General features: G+C 41.2%; 1 protein-coding gene across 3 annotated transcripts in view; it reads left to right on the top strand.

Moving 5' to 3' along the window:
* Positions 1-20,848, top strand: part of EXTL3 (exostosin like glycosyltransferase 3) — a 130,729-nt gene that overhangs the window by 38,269 nt on the left and 71,612 nt on the right. Inside the window, exon 2 of one of the 3 annotated variants that reach the window (XM_045461645.1) lies at positions 10,307-10,415. The exons of 1 other annotated variant lie outside the window; for it this stretch is intronic. The gene's annotated coding sequence lies outside the window, so the exon portion shown is untranslated. Of the gene's footprint in view, positions 1-10,306; positions 10,416-15,301; positions 15,664-20,848 lie in introns of those variants that run through there. One more of the 3 variants, XM_045461635.1, reaches the window with a different exon arrangement.

The following is a 20,848-nucleotide window of genomic DNA, read 5'->3' on the forward strand; positions in this document are numbered from 1 at the left end:
ACATGTTTTAACTGTTATTTTGAATTTTGCTGAAACATATTTTAATTGTAGACATTACCATCATCCTAATACCAGCATCCTAAATACCTCAGGATGTATCTCTTAAGAACAAGGACATTCTCTTCCATAACTACAGTGCAATTTTTAAATTCAGGAAATTTAATATTACTGTAATGCTATTATATAATAGAGAGTCCATTTTCAAATTTACCTACTTGTTTCTATAACGTATTTTATAGCATTTTTTTTTCCAAACTAACATCCAACCCAGGAATACACATTGCATTTAGTTGTCATGTTTCTTTAGTCTCCTTTGATCTTGAACATTTCCTCAGCCTACCGCCTACCTCCCTCCTTCCCTCTGAACTTCCTCTCTTTTTTTCATGACATTGACATTTTAAGAATCTAGGCCAGTTATATGGTGAAATGTTCCTCAACTTGGGTTTGTTTGATTGTTACTGCATGGTTAGATTGCCCCATGCTTTCTTCTTTTTTTCCTTTGAAACAGTTTCAAACTTACATAAAAGCCAGAATTATATGGAGTTTTGCAACTTTTTTTATAAGTTCCAAATGATTCTTACCCAGATTCACCAATTTTTAACATTGTGCCATATCCACGTTTACCATTCTTTCTTCCTCTTCTTCTCCTTTTATGTTTGGTGGGTGTGTGTGTGTGTGTGTGTGTGTGTATAGAATAGTTTTTTTTTTTTAAAGTAAGCTCTACGCCCAAAGTAGGGCTTAAACTCATGACCCCAAGAATGAGCCAGCCAGGTGCCCCTAGACTAGTTTCTTTTTTAAATTCTGAACCAGTAAAGAATAGCTGTCACCCTTTTAAATTTTTTTTTTTCAACGTTTATTTATTTTTGGGACAGAGAGAGACAGAGCATGAACGGGGGAGGGGCAGAGAGAGAGGGAAACACAGAATCGGAAACAGGCTCCAGGCTCTGAGCCATCAGCCCAGAGCCTGACGCGGGGCTTGAACTCACGGACCGCGAGATCGTGACCTGGCTGAAGTCGGACGCTTAACCGACTGCGCCACCCAGGCGCCCCTAGCTGTCACCCTTTTAATGACAGCTTACACTTTTTAAAATTTTATTTCATTTTATTATTTTTTTTTTGAAAAAATATTTTTAACATTTATTCATTTTTGAGAGAGCATGAGCCAGGGAGGGGCAGAGAGAGAGGGAGACACCGAATCTGAAGCAGACTCCAGGCTCCGAGCTGTCAGAGCAGAGCCCAATGCAGGGCTCGAACTCACAAACTGCGAGATCATGACCCGAGCCGAAGTTGGATGCTTAAGCGACTGAACCACCCAGGCGCCCCTTAAACTTTTAAAAATTTTAAATAAAAAATTTATATATTTAAAGCATACAACATGATTTTGTATGTATATTCATAGTGGAATGATGACTGCAATCAAGCTAATTAACAAATCCACTTCCTCACCCAAAAGTAGTTACCATGTTTTTCTTATTTGTGGTGAGAGTACCTGAAATCTAACCTCTTAGCAAATTGCCAATGTTCAATACAATATTATTAACTATAGTCATCATGATGTACATTAGATCTATAAACTTATTCATCCCATTTAATTGCAGCTTTGTACCCTCTGATCAACATTTCCCCATTTCCCCCACCCCCAGGCCCCTAGAAACCACCATTCTATTCTCTGCTTCTATGTATTGGACTTGTTTAGATTCTACATATAAGTCACATCATGCAGTCTTTTTCTTTCTGCATCTGGCTTATTTCACTCAGCTTAATGTCCTTCAGGCTCATCCAAGTTGTCACAAATGGCAGGATTTCTTTCTTTTTTAAGGCTGAATAACATTCTATTGTTTGTGTGTGTGTGTAGGTGCATGTGTACACATACACATATGTAATACAGTTATGGCATAAATGTATATCAAATTTTTTTATGCATTTGTCCATTGATGGACAATTAAGTTTTCACCATGTCTCAGTTATTGTGAAGAATGCTGCAGTGAACATGGGAGTGCAGGTATTTCTTCAAGGTAATGACTTTACTTCTTTTGGATATATACCCAGACTAGGGATTGCCAGGTCATATGGTAGTTCTTTTTTGGGGGGTGGGACCTCCATACTGTTTCCAAAGTGGCTGTACCAAAATTAGATTCCCATCAACAGTGCACAGGGGTTCCCTTTTCTCCACATCCTTGCCAACACTTGTTATCTTGTATCTTTTTTTTTTAATCTTTTTTTCATTTTTGATAGAAAGAGAGCGAGCAGGAGACAGGTTGAGAGACAGGAGGACAGAGGACCCAAAGTAGGCTTTGCGCTGACAGCACAGAGTCCAAAGCAGGACTCGAACCATGGACTCATGAACCAGGACTCATGAACCGTGAGATCATGACCTGAGCTGAAGTTGGATGCTCAACCAATGGAGCCACCCAGGGGTCCCTGTTATCTCTTACTTTTTTGATGATAGTCATCCTAACAAGTATGAGGTGATAATCTTATTATGGTTTTGATATGCATTTCCCTGATGATTAGTGATGCTGAGCACCTTTTTTGTACTTGTTAACCATTTGTATTGTTATCTTTGGAAAACTGTCTATTCAGGACTTTTACCATTAAAAAATTTTTTTTTTTTTTGCCACCGAATTGTAGGAGTTCTTTCTACATTTTGGATATTAACTCTTATCAGATATATGGTTTGCAAATGTTTTCTTCTAATCTGTAGTTTACCTTTTCATTTTTTTGTCTTCTTGCTGTGCAGAAGCTTTTAAACTTGTTTACTTTTTGGTGGCTGAGCTTTTGTTGCCATATAAGTGACAACTTTTGAGGTAAGTCTTAAGGGGGATGAATAAACTTGCCAGTTGGACAAAAGAACTTGGGCACAGGAAGGGAATTATAGCCAGAGGGATCCACATGTGCAGAGATGTAAGCTAGTATGTACAGAAATAGCTGGTGAGCAGCCAGTATTTTAGAGTAACTGGTCTGGGAGAGAAGGAACCAGAAAGCCAGTTGGAACTTACCATGTTAAGGAATTTGGACTTTGCTCCATAGGAAAAAAGAAAATGTTGAAGATTTGTAAGCAAAGAGATAATAGTATCTTATTTATTTATTTATTTATTTATTTATTTATTTATTTATTTATAAGAAAGACTAGGGCAATTTGGAGGAGAAAAGGGCAAGGGAGACCAAATAGGTAGATACTGTATTTCAGCAGGTGGTGAAGAAGACCCGAAGGAAGAGGTGTAGGGGAGTGTTTGCTGAAGTCCTACTGTGTGCTGGCCATCTTGCATGTGATATCTCATTTCATCATCACAAAAACCTGAGGTCAGAGAGGTTAAGTAATTTGGCCGAGAACCATCATAGTTAGTATTTGGACCCAGGCCCATGTGACTCTAAAGCCCACTTGGAACTACAGTGAGGTCATGAAGGATGGAAACAGGAAGAATCACAGCTGGAGTTAATCAGGAAAATGACTACGAGGGGAGGGAAAGAATTGGGGAAGTCAGAATGATGATTGTGTTAACAGTACCTATAAACATGGTTTGGGTGACTGGCTGGGTTTGTGAAACACCTAGGGCAAGATACCTAGTGGGCAGTTTGGCTCAGGAGCTCAGAAGAAGGGTCTCGGTTCTGGGTAGTGATCTGGCTGCTAAAGTCATGAATACATGCTCAATGAGAACGGAAGATGATGGCACACCAACATTTAAAGGGTGGTGGGGAAAGAAGATTCAGTGAAAGAAAAGAGAGAGGGTAATGAGAGAGCGATGTGTTGAGAAGCCAGGATTGAACCATTTCAAGAAGCTAAGTGTAGAGGATTAAGAAGAATTCCAAAGGGAGGCCTGAGAAGTTTCACTGGCATTACTGAATGAGGAAGTCTCTGGTTACCATAATGAGAGCAATTTCAGTAGTTTGACAGGAGCCAGCTTTCTGGATATAAAAGAGTGAATGGTGGTAGAGAAGTGGACATAGAGTAGAGATTACTCTTTTGAGAATTCTGGTGAATGATGATGATGATAGCAGTTAAGTAAGAGGGCTATTTGACAGGCACTGGACTGATAATTTATACTCATTATCTAGGTTAATCCTTATGGTATTCCTGTGAGGTGTGTACTATTATTATCCCCATTTTCTGATGAGGAAATTATAGTGAGGAGAGCGTATAGAGGTTAAGTAATATGCCCACGGTTACCCGACTAATAATAAATCAAGGTTTCAAAATCTAAATCTTTGGGAATTCAAATCTGGTGTTGTAAGATGGTGGTAGTTTGGGCCTGGGCCTGAGCCTGTGTATAAGCAGTGGGGGTATAAGCAGTGAGATTTCCTCTGTAATGAGGAGAATATTGACTATATACAGAGAGAATAATTGACAGAGCAAGGTCAGAGGAAGGAAGGATATCAGATCACATTAAAAAAGAGAGTGCTAGTCTTGGACATCCCTTTGTCAAAGGCCAGAACAGATGAGAGAATAATCCATGAATATGGACCCAGATGTCAGTTAAGATAGATTTTTTTTTTTTGAGATTTAAGTAAAATTGACTTAAGTTCCCATTCCACATTGGGATTTCATGTGGAAGTTCAATGCCTATTCCAAGATTTCTGTTAATTCCTGGGAGCTCATCTAATAGTTTCTTTAGCTTTTGAGTTTTGCTTCTATTAAATTCTTCTCACTTGTAATTCAGTTCCCATGTTCTTATTCCTTATTTCCATCTGACCCGGCTGCAGAACTCAGACCAGTCCCCTCTACATCTTTTTCCCTTGATCTCCCCCCAAATCACTCACATAAGGCACTTGTGCATATGTCAGATATTACTGAAGACTTCAGGGATTTTATATCCTTAGCAACACAAACAATGTGAAGTCCAATAATAGATATTTCTATTTTAAACATGCTTTCAGCTCCCCCATCACTGGAACTCCCCAACCTTCAGCCTCCCACACCATTATTTAAGCCTCATCTCTTCTTACTCTCCTCCCATTTCCTGTCCTCTTTGCCGTGTTCCAGTCTTCATATTCTTCTTTTTCTCTTCTTCCTCCTCCTCCTCCTTCATCTTCTTCTTCTTTTTTATCCAGATCTGTTTAGCTATCTCTGTTTTACAGTTTTGTTACAAGCCAAGCTTTCTTCTTCCATACCCCAGGTGTCATATCAAGATAGTTTCCTCAATAAGGTATTTTCTATTCCTAAGAGGAGCTCTGGCATCAGCTGCTAAAATAATTTTTTTTCACCTCAGAGTTTAAAGATGGTGTAAATGTGGGAGGAGAGAATTGAAAGGATTGCTTCTATTTTCTCAGTGCACATGAGAGATCTTCTGTTGAGGTAGGGATGGATCTAGGAAAGATTTGACAGCTAAGGTGAGGGATTCTGTCAACAGAAATTTATCAGATTTCTAAACTATGATAAAATACCACATTTACATAGAATGATTCCTTTAACTAAGCCTATAAAAACTTATAGAATTGATTCCTTTGCTAGACATGGATTATTCAGTTTACCAAGTGCTCTGGTCAATATGAGAAAAGTAGAAAAAGCAATGGAGAAGGGAAGAGTCAGTGTATGTAAACTAAAGTCAGGATAATTGAGATCACAGTCCTTGCTAATCCTTTCTCCCCCCCCCCCCCCACACACACACACAGGCATGAACACAAACATGCTCAGCAGTTTTGGCATATTCATCTTGTAGCTGAAAAGGGATACAGGAGTCGTGTTAGTTATTTGTTGTTCCATAACAAATTATCTCAAATGTAATAATTTAAAACACAACTACTTATTATTTCTTACTTTCTATATGTCAGGAATTCAGGGGCACTTAGCTGGGTGGTTCTGGCTTGGGTCTTTCAGAGGCAGCAGCATCATCTGAAGGCTAGACTGGGGCTGGAGGAGGATCTGCTCCCCAATCCCACTCACATGGCTGTTGGCAGGAAGCCTCAGTTCCTCACCACAGAGGCCTCTCTACACTGTTTCTCAGGACATGGCATCTAGCTCCTTTCAGAGTGAGTGATCGACAAAAAAAAGAACAACCACAGTGAAAGCTGAAATGCCTTCTATAAATTAATCTCAGGAATGACACACCATCACTTCTGCAGCGTCCTGTTGGTCACATAGATCTTCTGTGGTACAGTGTGGAAGGGGACTATATGAGGGTGGAAATACCAGGGACAGAGATCATTAGGGACATTTTGGAGGCTGGTTACCATAGAAGTCTTTCCAAAAACATTTTGGGTATTTGTGTGTCTGTGTGGGCTCATATTTTAAAATGAAGGGGTGTAGTTAAATAGTTAGCTGACTTCTGGATTTAATGGACTGGTAAAATAACAAGTAATTGGTGGTCCGGGGGTGGGGTGGGAGCAGGGAACCAAACTAAGTATGTCTCAATATTCTGTCATGTAAGGAAGATTTTTAAAAAGCTGCCATCACTATCATTTCATAAAAACAAATTTTAACACAAGAAAGGGGAAAGGACATAATCTCAAAATAAAGGACAATCTTTAAATTGAATAAAATTGAAACCTCAATAACTTGCCTTTGCTTTTCTCATTTAACTGTGGACTGACAAAAATTTCATCCTATATTGGTCTACAAACTATCATTCAGGAACTACTGAGAACAGATATGGAATGTTCTAGTACCTGTAAAGATGACTATGAGAATGATGTAGAAACACATAATAATCCATTCAAAGTAAGTGAAAAAGGAAGAAATTGAAATGGTTGATACATAAAGATAGCAATTTTATAAAATTATGCTTGTGAGCTCGAAGGAAGCCACAGAGCTGGCAAATATTTATCAGTTTATGTGTTTTTTATTATTTGTGTTCCTACGAATATTTAAGTGTTTATTATTTAAGCTAATTAAAGATGAAATACAAAAAATTGAACATTGGGGTGCCTGGGTGGCTCAATTGATGGTCTGACTTCGGCTCAGGTCATGATCTCATGGTTCCTGAGTTTGAGCCCCCCATCAGGCTTGCTGCTGTCAGCCTGTCAGCATAGAGCCCGCTTCGGATCCTCTGTACTCTTCTCTCTCTGCCCCTCTCCTACTTGTACACGCTGTCTCTCAAAAAATAAATAAAACTTAAAAAAAATTGACCAGGGGTGCCTGGCTGGCTCAGTCGGTTAAGCTTCCAACTTTGGCTCAGGTCATGATCTCACAGTTCGTGGGTTCGAGCCCTGCGTCGGGCTCTGTGCTGACAGCTCAGAGCCTGGAGCCTGCTTCGGATAATGTGTCTCCCTCTCTGTCTGCCCCTCCCCTACTCATGTTCTGTCTCTCTGTCTCTCAGAAATGAATAAATGTTAAAAAATTAAAAAAAAATTGAACATCATTGCAGCATAGTTAAATGTACATAAAAGTAATACAAATGCGTGGTGGTATTTGAACTTTTAAAGTATTTTCATATTTAGTTAATATATAGTTAATATATTTTTGGATTATTTGCTTCATTTATTTCAATCATCTTTTTTCTAAACAATCACCTCTTTGGGCACCTGGGTGGCTCAGCTGGTTGAGGGCCTAACTCTTGATTCTGGGTCAGGTCATGATCTCACAGTTTTATGAGTTTGAGCCCCGTGTCTGGTTCTGTGCTGACAGTGCAGAGCCTGCTTGAGATTCTCCCTGTTCACACTCTCTCTGTCTCTCTCAAAATAAATAAATAAATAAACTTCAATAATCCCTTCTTCATTTTAGAGATATGTATTTCCTTATAACCCACACAATGTTATCATGTGTGTCCCTTTTTACAGAAGATGAAACATCTGGAGTGCCTGGCTGGCTCAGTCAGTGGAGCATGCGACTCTTGATCTCAGGGTTGTGAGTTCAAGCTCCTTGTTGGATGTAGAGATTACTTAATAATAAAATCTTTTTTAAAAAGGTGAAGAAGATGAAATATCTGAAACTGTCCATTAGGAGTGAGCTTTGGGTTGTTAATTTTAGCCCACTGAATTGGTGGATTTGGAGAAATGTCACATTTTCATTTGGTTTCATTTTTGACCTGTGGCATAGTATTTGCAAGGCTGAAGGCATGGATTGAGGAAGGGATCAGTGATTAGTTTGTTCTGGCATTGACTGGGTCCCACTAGATTCATGCTCTTATCATTTAGGTTGAGAATTAATCTCAAGCAATATTTAGGAAAATAGTGAAAAACCTTCTCTTCAATAAAATCTTACTGTAAACATTCATGAGTTGGTTTAAAACCTACACATTTTTCTCTTGATAATGGTTGGTAGAAACTACGGTTTGTTTGTTTTTTAAATATACATGACCTCCATGTTATTACCAACTTACATATATTTTTAAAGTTTTAAAAAGTTTTTAGTATTATTATTTTCAGAAATTTTCCTTTCAATTTTGATTTTATAGCTAAATGGGTTAACTAAGAAGTTAATTGATGTTCTGTAAGTACTTCTATGACATTCTGCCCATTTTCAAATGGAGTGCCTTGTTTATGTGAGGCATTTTTAAGTAGTGAGTAGTTGATTTTTTGAATATATGGGTAGTTTTTTTGGTGTAAGGACAATCCTGAAGTGATAGAGCTGCATACAGTGTGACATTGGAACTTTATCAATGCTCGACCTGATTTTTCTTCTTCTCCTTCTCCTTCTCCTTCTTCCTGGTTACAACTCTCATTATGCTAAATTCCGCAAACACTCAGACATGCCATGTTGTGGCATGTTGTTGTAAAACTGAGCACAGTTTTACTCCTCACTGGCATGATTTAGGGTAAATGTTAGGTGCCTGTATTTTTGCCTTGGGGGGACATTTGTATCATTACTTGGAACTTCCAGGAGCAAGCTTTTGATGGCATTTGATGTCTACTGATGGTCAAACCTGACTGCCTCTGGAAGCTGTGCCGACATGGTGGGGAGGGAATAAAAACTCACAGGGGAAACAGTGCTTGAAAGAAGAAGGGACTTTAAAGACAGGTTATATTTTAGGGACGACAGCTAATTTTTAGAATGTTAATTGGTCATTACAGATTATAAGTCTTATGTAAGTGACAGGTTTGAGCCATGCTAAGCTTCCTAATGAATGTGAAACTAGTACAAAATTTATTTTTCACAGCCACATGCAAGATAGTGAGTACTATGACATGAGGCAAGGAGTTAACAAACCGTCTTCTGACAATAATGTGTGTTTTGTTTTGGACCTGATATTAACTCAGTGTTCTTACTACAAAGTATTTTACAAAACATCCGAACTGTTGCACCTTTTGCCAGATAAAAAAACAGCCACTTTTAAAAGATAACATCAAAGCCAGGACTTTCAGAGTGAGCCACTTAGCAGGCTAGTGAGTGCTATCCATGGAGCCTCAGAAGATGACCTTTTGTCTTTTTGGCACTGATGGACCAAAGGGAAAGAGTAACCTTGGAACTCCAATCTGGAAATTGTCATGCATTGTTCTAATTATAAGCCACAAAAATTGCTCAATCATTTATATATAGAAAAGATCTTGAATAGTGGTTGTCAGCACTTTCCTTTAAAATCAAAGCATTACTGATAGAACAACTTCTTACCTGACTTAAACTCACTGATAATTCCTGAATCATACCTTTTGAAGGTTGCTGGGGGTCACCAGTGGCTTGCCTGTGATTGATCTAGCAGCCTTGCTGAGTGGATTGTGGGTCTGGCAGCTACCTTCATGGAAAGTGACCACCGGTGCCTCTCTCCTTAAGACTTGAAGTTAACTTTTATCAATTTCTCCTTCCATGAGACTAAACCCCCCCTTCTCCTGGATATTAACATTTTGGGAGAAACAGGTAACCAGCAGGGATCTTCTAAGAGAGCATTTTGCTGAAATCTATAAGATAAATTTCCTGGCATAATAACACAGTCTCATTAGTATAATCTGTCACACTGCATGCGTTTTATATTTCTCTAACATCTACAACTCAAAGTATAATTCCCTTGTGAAAGAAATAAATGCTTACCAACTTCTTAGGCAGCCAGTCTTTTAATCTTTTGTACCATTTCTACATTTGAACTCATTTAACGGAATCAGATGCCTTAGTTAAATCCATTAATGCAACATAGAAATCACATTGCCGTCTTCTGCATTTCTGTTGCACTGCAGTGTAGGATAGTTTTCAGATTTCAGGCTCTGGAGTCAGACTCCTTGGGTCCAAATCCTGGCACCACCACTTACCAGGTGTGTGATTTACACAAGTTACATATAACCTCCCTGGGCTTCAGTTTTCTCAACTGTGAAGTGGGACTCATAATGGAACTGAACCATATAGGGTTGTTAAAAGGACTAAATGAGACTATACATTCCACACACAGAAACATATTCACCCTAGCTTAAATAAGTAAGGTCTTCTTTTCTTTCTTTTTTTCAGTAGTAAGGTGACATGAACAATCTCATGGATACCCAGTGACAGCTGGGATATATGCGACTTGAGCTGGAGAGTGAGCAGCCTCTGAGGCTTTCCCCTCCATTTCTCACAGGTTTGTTTGCTTCCTTCTGTGTGTTGGCTCTGTTTTCTGCAGACCAGCGTTCTTGGCTTATTGCTGTGTGTATGTCCAGGAATTATTTTTTTTCCAGTTCCATACAGTTTATTAGATGAAGCACTCTTATCACCTGACTCAGCTTCACGTGTCCTGCTCCCAAGTTTCCAGATGAGAAGGAAGTCCAGTCAGCTGGGGCTGAAGGGGATGAGGCCATGTGATAAGAATGGTGGCGATATGCAAAGGCTGATAGTGGCTTACGGTCTCTAAGAAGGTGGTGTAATGGTGCAGGTATGTGCAGTAATTGGCAACTCTAGGATATTTATAGTGACAATGTTCAAGGGTGCTTAAAGGCTTGTTTTGCCCATGAATTACTTTTTTCAAGTTTATTCATTTATTTTGAGGTGGGGGATGGCAGAGAGAGAGGAGAGAGAGAATCCCAAGCAAACTCCATGCTGTCAGCGCAGAGCCCGGCATGAGGTTTAAACTCACAACTGTGAGATCATGACCTGAGCTGAAATTAAGAGTCGGATGCTTAACCAACTGAGCCACCCAGGTGCCCCATGAATTACTTATTTGAAAAATCTTTTTATTAAGGGATAATACACATATAGCGAAGCATACTAACATAAGTGTACAACTTGATGAATTTTCACAAACTGATAACCTGTGTAAGCAGCATGCAGCTCACAAAATCGCGCATGACCAGTACCCGTGTAGCTCCTTTTGTTCTCCTCTGGTCACTGCTACTTTTTTTTTTTTTTTAAGTTTATGTATTTATTTTGAGAGAGAGAGGGAGAGAGAGAATCCCAAGTAGGCTCTGCGCTGTCAGTACAGAGCCCAACCCAGAGCTCGATCTCATGAACTGTGAGATCATGACTTGAGCTGAAATTGAGAGTCGTCTGACACTTAATCGACTGAGCCACCCAGGCACTCCTGCTCTTGTCATTGCTCTTGACAGGTATATTAGTTTTGCCTGGTTTTATACTTTTTATAAATGGAATCATATCCTATGTACCTTTTTGTGTCTGGCTTCTTTTGCTTAGCATTGTTTGTGAGATTCATCAGTATTGTATGTATTTGTAGAGCATTCTCATTGCTGTAAAGTAGTCATTTGGGTGAATACACTATACTTTGTTGATCTAGTCTATCACTGATGGACTTTAGGTAGTTTTCTGTTTCTGTCTATAACTCACGGTGCTGTTGTGAGCTTGTTTGGTAGAATATGCACACATTACTACTGATTACTTTTTTTTAATGTTTATTTATTTTTGAGAGAGAGAGAGAGAGAGAGCGCACGCGCATGAGTGGGGGCGGGGCAGAGAGAGAGGGAGACACAGAATCTGAAGCAGGCTCCAGGCTCTGAGCTGTCCCCACAGAGCCCGACGCGGGGCTTGAACTCGTAAACCATGAGATTGTGACTGGAGTCGAAGTCGGATGCTCAACCAACTGAGCCACCCGGGTGCCCCACTGCTGAGTACTTTCACCACCACAGGCTCATACAGGGTGTGCTGAATTATTTTCCATCACACGCAATTGAATTGGTCGTCTCTTATGGGTGAATATTGTTATGCATTTTATCTGGTGATTTCTTATCTTTTTATGTTGTGTATTTCATGGTATGAGGGTAGGGTTAGGTTGTAAACATTTTGCATATATGAAAAAACCCGGAATATATTTTGAGAGGGTGCTCAAGTATTTGTTGATGGAATGAATGAACAAATGAACAATGGTGTATGCTGTTTCCTTTTCTCGGAACAAGCCCTATTTATGTGAGAGGCTCTAATTGCTGTATTTAGACAAGGCTGACCTGCTGCTTAGCCAAAACTGATTGATCGAGGGGTTGACACAGGAGACAAGCCAGGACAATCATGTCTCTTTTCTGGAAATTTAAAATTTGGAACAGAAAGAGAGAGACTGGGTACTGCAGAGTCCCTATGACTGTGCTCTAGAGAGAAGACCCATAGGCTCCTGAAGCAGATAACGATCTGCATATATGATTGTTAAAGAACAATGCAAAACTATTTTGATTCAGTTCCAAAATACAAAGTAGAGACAATAAATGTAGGTGAAGGCTTTGAGTCTTAGAAATTGATTTAGTGTGAGGGTAAAGAGAGAAGTCAAGATGATGCCAGGTTTTGAGTTTCTGAGTTAGGAAAGATAATGGTAACACCATTATCAATATTATCAAAAGGACATTTGAGGAGAGCAAAGGGGGAAGCAGTAAAGATGAGTTCAGTGTGGGATATACTACGTTTAAAGTCCTGGTGAGGTGTGACTGGGTGGCTCAATCAGTTAAGTGTCTGATTCTTCATTCTGGCTCTAGAATTGATTCATGATCTCACAGTTTGTGACAGCATGGAGCCTGCTTGGGATTCTCTCTCTCTCTCTCTCTCTCTCTCTCTCTCTCACACACACACACACACACACACACAATAAATAAAATCCTACTTCGGATTCTCTCTCTGCCCCTCCCCTGCTCACTTGCTCATGCGCACTCTCTCTCTCTCTCTCTCAAAATAAATACATAAATAAATAAATAAATAAATAAATAAATAAATAGACATTAAAAAAATAATAAAGTCCTGGTGAGACAATCTGATTGTTCTGGTGAAGAATACTGGCTTTGGAGTTCAGAGGACTTGGAGTTCCATTTGTACTTCACACCTCACTCTGTGATCTTGGGCACTTTATTTAGCCTCTTAATGTCTCAGTTCTCCATCTATACACTTATATCTCCCTGTAAGGATTAAAATGAGACAATGCCTATAAAGGGTTTAGCTTATTGCTTGGCAATTAAGTATTTATAAAACATGTATTAAGAGGATGACAATGATGTGATGGTGTCTGGAGTGCAGCTGGAAGACAGGGACTGGAGCGCCGTAGGGAGGGATCTGCTTAGAGGTGCAGATGATGCAAGGGAGCTGACTGAAGGCAACAGAGTGTGGAGAGGAAGAAGAAAGTAGCCCGTCATATCTTTTCAGGGAACACCTCTTAGGAGTCAGGAGAAGGAACAGGAACCAGAGGAAGAGACTGAGCTAGAACTGTTTGAGAGAAGGAGATACGAGAGAGGACAGGCTCAAAAGAGCCAAAGGAAGAGGATGGTCAGCATTCGGGGCTCCAGTAAAGTCAAGGATACACCATATTTTGGTTGGGTATCCCTTTTTCGTCTTAAAGCCTGCCTATCCTAAGAATCAAATAGATCGACCAGGTGGTGAAACAATGTGTTAATTCACTCAAAAGTGTAAGAAGTTATTTAGGCTGAGTCCTCAGGTAGCAGCTATTTGCAGGTCCTCTCTTGTCAGCGTGGAGATGAACCAATACCTGGTAATTCTTACCCTAGCTTTTGGGCCATAGCTTCTGGGCCTGTGTGTGTCTCCTCCCACACTGCCAGACTTCTGCCTGCTGCCACACACCTCTGGAGGAGAGCCAGGAAGATGAACTGTTTAAAAAAAGAGAAAGAGAAAAGAAAAAAGCCAACTTCAGATTTTTCAGGATATTTGGGCAACAGTTTTCCTCATTTTCACTTCCTGGAATGCTTCTCATTTTTAAAAATTTGATTCCCCCTCTATGACTTTCCTGAACACATTGGTAAAAGAAAGGTTTTTTTGTACATACGTAATGGTGGTGAGGCTCTGGATATTTGTTGATAGTGAAATTATTACAATAAAGTAATAAAGGTAAGGAAAACAGTGAGGTATGAGAAGAAAGGGAAATAGGGGTGAGTAAGGAGGTGTCAAGAAAGAAGAAAAAGGAGGATCAGAAAGAGGAGGGGCTGATGGGTGTGGAGAGATGAAGAGTATGTTCTGGAAAACAGTTTGTTAGGTTTTTTTTAAAGTTTTGTTTTGCAGATGGAATCCTGAGCTCAAACTGTCCCCTGTGGGAAACTAATCAATCTTCAATGGTTTCTCAGCCTCCTAGCTAGAGCGTGGGCCTGGGCTCCAGCAGAAAGGGTGTTTGGATGGGTTATATGGCAGCTGTGGACCTGTCTCAGGGGGTGCAGTTCCTCTGAACTACCAGACCACCCACGCACAGGGATGGGAGCCGGCCCCTGGCCCTCCTCAGCTTCTCCAGGTTCTGGTGTGTTTTTGGTTTCCTGCTTAGGAAACCCTGGAATAGAAGCCCTGCCTTTTGGGGATTAAAAACATGCTAAAAAAAAAAAAAATGTTGAAGCAAATTTAATCTCAGATTTTACTGCATTTATAGATTTTAGATGGTTTAAACTCATTCTTGAGTTAACAATAATGATCAGGTGTGTCTTTTAAGATTGGTAGAGTTCCTTCGCCCACCCCCATTGTTCCAGTTACCCTAAAAGGCTTGTCCTGACTTTGCAGGTGTTGGAGTGTCTCTTAGGATTGTAGAATATGTGCATTTTCAGATTCACAGGGATTGGCTCTTAAGCGTTTCAAACGGTATTTCTTTTCCCTCCTAGTTTTGGTTGATCTTGCCACACGACTGGATTAAGCTATTGTTTTTGCAAAGCCCCGGGCTTTTTGTTTTTGTTTTTTTCCCCGAAGCATCCATGCCGCCTGGCCTTTTCTTTGTTATTAAATATTAAAAGTGTTTCAAAACTCCAGTCCATTGTTGGAGCCGGTCAGCTCATTTAGGAAGGCCTTTTCTACGGGTCTGGGTTTATTTTTGGATTGAATTTCACTGGGCCCGCTGGAAGCAGCTGAGGCTGTCGTAGTCGCAACCTGTTCCAGAACTGTCGGGGGCATTCTCTCCGCACTCCATAGGTAGGTTTTTCTAAAGGACGAGGAGCATTTGTAGGGCGCTGGTTTGAGGGCTCAGGGGACCTGCCGCGTCTTTTCTTCCAGCTCGCCCGGCTGGCCGCCCTCGCACTCGCTTTCCCACAATCCCCGGCTCTGTCGCCACCGCCACAGTTCCTGGACCCTGGCGAACCCGGCGGCTGAGCCCGAGGCCTCGGCGGCCCTTCGGGCGCTGCCCGGAAAGTCGCCCCCGCCCCCCGCCCCTCGGCTCGTGAGAGCCCGGGTTCGGCCATTTCCGGCCCGGCGCACTTCGGCAAGTTCCGCAGACGCTTGTCGGAAATGGCTGCCCACCGGCAGGGGGAGCGGAGGATCCGGCGCGGCCTGGAAGGCGGGCGGCAGGCGGCGAGAGCGGCTCTTGGGCACCCGAGTTTCGCACAGGCGGCGGAGGCTAGTCCCTGAGCTGGAAGCCGGTCGGACTCCTGGCGACGGCGGCGGCTGGGGCCCCGAGCAGGGAAGCGGCGACCAGGAAGCGGCTCGTGGTAGGGATCCTGGGGCTGGCCCTGAGCGCTGGGCACCGGGCAGGCGGGAGGGACCGGGTCCGGCAGTGCTGGGGCCGCGGGAGCCCTGGGGAGACTGCTGCCCTGCGCGGCGGGGGCGTGCAGCTTCGGAGTAGGCCTTCCCAGACGTCTCGAGGAACTGGGGAGAGGACCTCCAGGGCCTTAGCCACCAGCAAGGAGGGGTTAGCCGGGTTCCGGGGGTTCTAAACACGCCCCTCCCTCTCCCCGGCGCCCCTTGTAGCCTCAGTTTGGGGCTGCGCTCCCACCTCCACCTCTTCTTCTGGAAGCTCGGCTTCAGCTGTGCAGCGTCTTCTGTTCCCTAAGCCCTCCATCCTCCTGCCCCCTGTGTTTGTCCAGCTGCTTGTGTAAGAGCATCTTCTGTCGACGAAGGGGCAGCCCATGTCTGCCTCCCTCCCATGTTCCCGGTGCACACACTCCCACATCTGCTTTGGGCTGCGTTCAGACACAGTCGCCCGCAGCTGTTTCTCCTTTGGCTCTTTTCACGGGGTTCACCTCCTTTGATCGTAAGCCCTCAGTCAGAATAGCCACTTCCTATCCGAGGGTTCAGGTGCCGCTGTTCTCTGCATTTGGGGCTCTTGTGCCCAGGCCCAGCTGTGTAGCGATGGGCCTAGCGCTGCTTGGGCAAAAGGGCTGCAGGGTGCCTGTCTGCACTACTGAAATCTTAGCCCAGTGACCCGACCCGTGCGCTGCAGGGGACAGTACGAATCGCGAACCTTTTGAAGATCAGGCAGGGCTGCCAGATAGAATGTTTATCTCTTCTCCACATTGAGCCAGTGGTTCAGTTCCTTTTTAGGTATCTGTAGTTCTCAAAAGACTTGAATTTGGTAGATGTGAACTTCTTTTCTTTCCTTTTAGAAAATTCCAAGGGCTTCATCAAATCCTCTTGGTTCAACTCCCATGGAGGAGGAGGGGAAGGAGGCATTGCAGAACAACGTATGTCCTCCCCCCGCCCCTTATGTGATTTACTTAAGAGGTGTCTTTGGCAGTTCTTCCCCTCACTTTGTCCAATTTTTCCTCTAATTTAGGTAGCTTCACTTTTTAAGGCTGGGCTCTCCATATTTTCTTTTGTTTTAAAAAGATCTTTGTGTGTTGTGGTCATGGAGACTATCTGAATTTTTCCCTGTTTTGCTTAGTGGTTAGTCTTGCACTCTGTCCAGTTATTATACGATATATCCAGAGTGCCTGGGATAGTAACCTGTGGGGTCTTGATAGTCTTGAGTGAATCTAAGCATTCTCCACAACTTATTTAGCAAGGAGGCTTTTCAATATTTCCTGATGAAAGAAAGGCTGTCTTCTAAAACTCTTATTTGGTGAGTTAAAAATACCTTATCCTGTGGGAATTTCCTGATCTTCTGGGGGAGCCTGAGGAGTCCTAAGTACTCATAAGTATGTGGGATGCTAGCTTAAATACTTTCTAGAAGAGAATTAGAATTGTGAATCTTCGGAATACTCGAAATTTTTATTCAATACCCGAAGAGAATGGTCAGTGCTCTCAGTGGGCGTAGGTACTAACCAAATATTGAAAAGAATGTGTCTTCATTTCTTCATATTTCTCTCCATTTTCTAGGGAAAAAACTGGCATTAAATGTTCGGTGGGTAGTTGGAATCTCTTAATGATGAGGCCTCAGAGTTGTAACCTATGAGTAAAAAGACAAGTTAGAAATGGGTCAGGGGTTGGGCCTGAGAAGTGGATTTGTATGACACTGTGGAAGGTTCAAAGGATGGTTGAATGCTATCAGAAGAATGTGGTGGTAAGATAAGGACGTGCCCTTTCCCTCACGACACTAGGCTCGCTGTTGTGTGGAAAGTCATTGACAGGTGGTGTGGAGTGAGGTGGTGGCAGGGGTGGGTGTGTGTGTGGTCCCTACCTTAGGTGAGATTGGTAAGTAGTCCCGGGAGGAGGATTGGAAATATTGCTGAAGTAGAAATAGAGTCAGGTATTAGAAAAATGAAGATACCTCTAGATCTACTGTTGGTAGAGATTTGAGTGTCTTTGCATGTAGTAACTTAAGAGTGAGGCAAGGAATATGAAATCTTTCATAAAGTCCTAACACTGTGCACTTATTTCTGCTGGATATTAAGTTTATATCAGAAAACTTATTTTAGCGTATTTATTTCTATTTTATTTTTATTCCCTCATAGTTTTTGGTAACTCTTTTGAAGATGTATGATAGGATAAGAGGAAAGAAAAGATTTTTCACGTATTTGTATGTTCCATGAAAATAGTGGGGCTCAGACACATGGTAGTCTGAGAACTTAAGAGGGACAGAGGTAGATTCACCTAGAAGCACCATTTTTTCCTGCCTGAACCAGTCCCACCTCCTGTACACTGGGAATTTTTCACCTCTCTTTGCTGATGTTACTAGGTGGAAGAGAGGCAGGATTAAAAATTTTGTAATCTTGAGTATGTAAAAGGAATATGGAGTCTCCATTTAGCAGCACATTTGCCTCCCCTACACCTAGGCCATAATGTTTAGTGTAGGATTTTGCACCAGAATGACCCAGTAACATTCCAGGGATGGAACCATAGGAAGATGAACTATGTCTCAGTATTCAGCCACCTGTGTGGTTTGTAACCTGAGAGTACCTTTACAGAAAAGTAGGTAAACTTTTTCAGGGATGGAACCATAGGAAGATGAACTATGTCTCAGTATTCAGTCACCTGTGTGGTTTGTAACCTGAGAGTACCTTTACAGAAAAGTAGGTAAACTTTTTCTATAAAGGGCCAAATAATAACTATTTTAGGCTTTGCAGCATTTCAGCTATGCTGCTGTAGGGTGAAAGCAGCATATACGTAATACATATTACAATAAATAAATACAGTAGTATATACATACAATCCATAATTGAATGAGCAAGGCTGTGTTCCACTGTAACTTTATTTACAAAACAGGCAGCTGGCTGTAGTTTACCAGTGCCTGCCTTAGTGGATCAGCCCCTCACACACATGTCATTACCTTTTGTATATTCCTCTGCTTGTGCACAATACCTTTTAGACTGGTCGGTGATATTAATGATTAACATCCTGGATGTTTGCTTTGGTGACGGTTTACTCTGTTATCCTATCTTCTTATATTGTTGTCAGTTTAACCTTGTTTTCCACCTTCCTTTGAAACATTTTTTGCAGCAAATGTTTGATCTGTGGGAGGAATAAAAAATGAATTAGGTTGGGAATATACGCCTAGCTTGTATAATAAAAGAAATACATAAATACCTTATGATGGTAGATTGTAATAATGTCTTAAATGACTGTAGTTCTTTGGCATCATATAGTACTCTTTTTTTTTTTTTTTTTTGTCACATGGGTTTTGATCTTTACAGTAACTTTGAGAGATAGGAGACTAAATGTTAACAATATTCCTTCTTTTGAGGGGGAAGGAAGGTCGGAAAGAAAAGTGAGATGTGGGGAGGTTTAGTTATTTGACCAAGTTTAGTGGTAGTAAGTGCAGAATTCTTGAACTGGCCAGTAATACTTACAGAGCTGTCTCCATTTGAATATTTACAATGACATGAACCTCCCTGGGCAGCTCATTTGAATTTGTAGATGAGTTTTCTTTTTCCTAATTGAGCTGCGGTTGGCCTCTGTAATTGTCCCCTTTCACGGCAGTATGAAACAAATCTATGCCTCTTCTCTGTGACAGTTCTTCAGATGTTGGAAGGTAGTCATCATGTTTCCCCAGGACACGAGTTGCAAACTGGTGTGCAGGGGTCAAATAAGGCCTGCACACATAATCATTTGGCTGCCCAGTTTATGCAAAAACTTAAATTGGGAGCCGACTTTTAGAAATGGGGATATTTCACATAAAAATTTCTATCTGGCATTTCTTGAGAAAAAAACTTAGAGGATTCAGTGATACAGAGCTCACAATTTCTGATGGTAGTAATCTCCCTTAGATGCTAAATATACTCTCCATTTTGCTAAAGTGTCTACCTGCTGGCTTCACTAGTTTACTTCACTTTGAGGGCTTTTGTAGTCCTTGAGATTGCTGTCCTTTTCTTAAGGTTTTCTATTCCACAGTCTAAATAAATATTCCCATTTCCTTCACATGTTTCTTATTTGACAGTTTCAGATCTCATCAGCTTCTTAGTCCTCTGCCTTTCATTTACTTTTTACTGTCCCTCTTAAAGTGTACTCAGCACAGCTTATGGTATTCAACATTCACTGTTGCCTTACAGGGTGGAGAGTAACCTTTACTCCTTCCTATTTCAACACTAGGTTAAAAAAAAAAAAAAAAGAAAGAGAATAGCAGAAAAACAAAGTTTAAGGGTTTTTTGCCCTAAGGGTTTTTTGTGTGTGTATGTGAGTGTGCATGCTGCAGTTAAATCAGATCATTTCCATGTAGTTTCGGCATCTAAGTGCTGAACTTCCCTTTATCTCTATTAAATTTTATCTGCTTTGATAGTCCAGATTGATAAAATCTTTTTGTATCCTGAATTTTTTTCCAGCCTTGACTTATTCTTCCCAGCATGACTTGTTTATTGTTGAAGTAGAGCTGTAAAATATAAAAGCACTGTGGCTTAGGAAATAGTTGATGAGGACCCTGTTACAAATGGAAAATTAAGGGGGGCCTCAAAGAAAGCATTGTGTTGAAAATCTTGGAGGTGAAACAAAAGGTCTTGGGAAGAGCCTAGCTGTCCTAAGTTGACGTGTTGGTACTATTCTACCCCCACAATAAAATATATATGTATGTGCTTTCAGTGTGCAAGGTGGTTGTAAGTCAGTGGGGATCCAAGAATCTAAAAGGATCTTTGAGGTCATCTACTTCAGTCCTTTAATTTAGGAGTTTAAAAAGGATAAGGAGCATATGAGTCCAGAAGGACAAGAAATTGTGAAGTTAGAGGACCTGATGAATCAGATGGTAATGAGAGAGGGACGTTAAAACTGGAGTCTCAGGTTGAATTCACCCATGAAGGTTGCAGTCAGATGCCTGAGTCATAAAGCTGATTTATGTGTGACTTAGTACACTTTTACTTCACTTTTCTGTGCCATTCATAGCGTAAAATAAAAATCATGTTTTCCTGAGTCACAGAAACCTTAGAGAAATTAGTTTGCACTCTAGGTACTTGTACATCAAGTTGACTGTTCCAGGAAGATACTTTAGCAAAATCCATCTGAAGACCTTATTTTTAAAAATGTGTTTTTCCA

Source organism: Leopardus geoffroyi, chromosome B1 (assembly GCF_018350155.1).
Source record: "Leopardus geoffroyi isolate Oge1 chromosome B1, O.geoffroyi_Oge1_pat1.0, whole genome shotgun sequence".
NCBI classification, from domain to species: Eukaryota; Metazoa; Chordata; class Mammalia; order Carnivora; family Felidae; genus Leopardus; species Leopardus geoffroyi.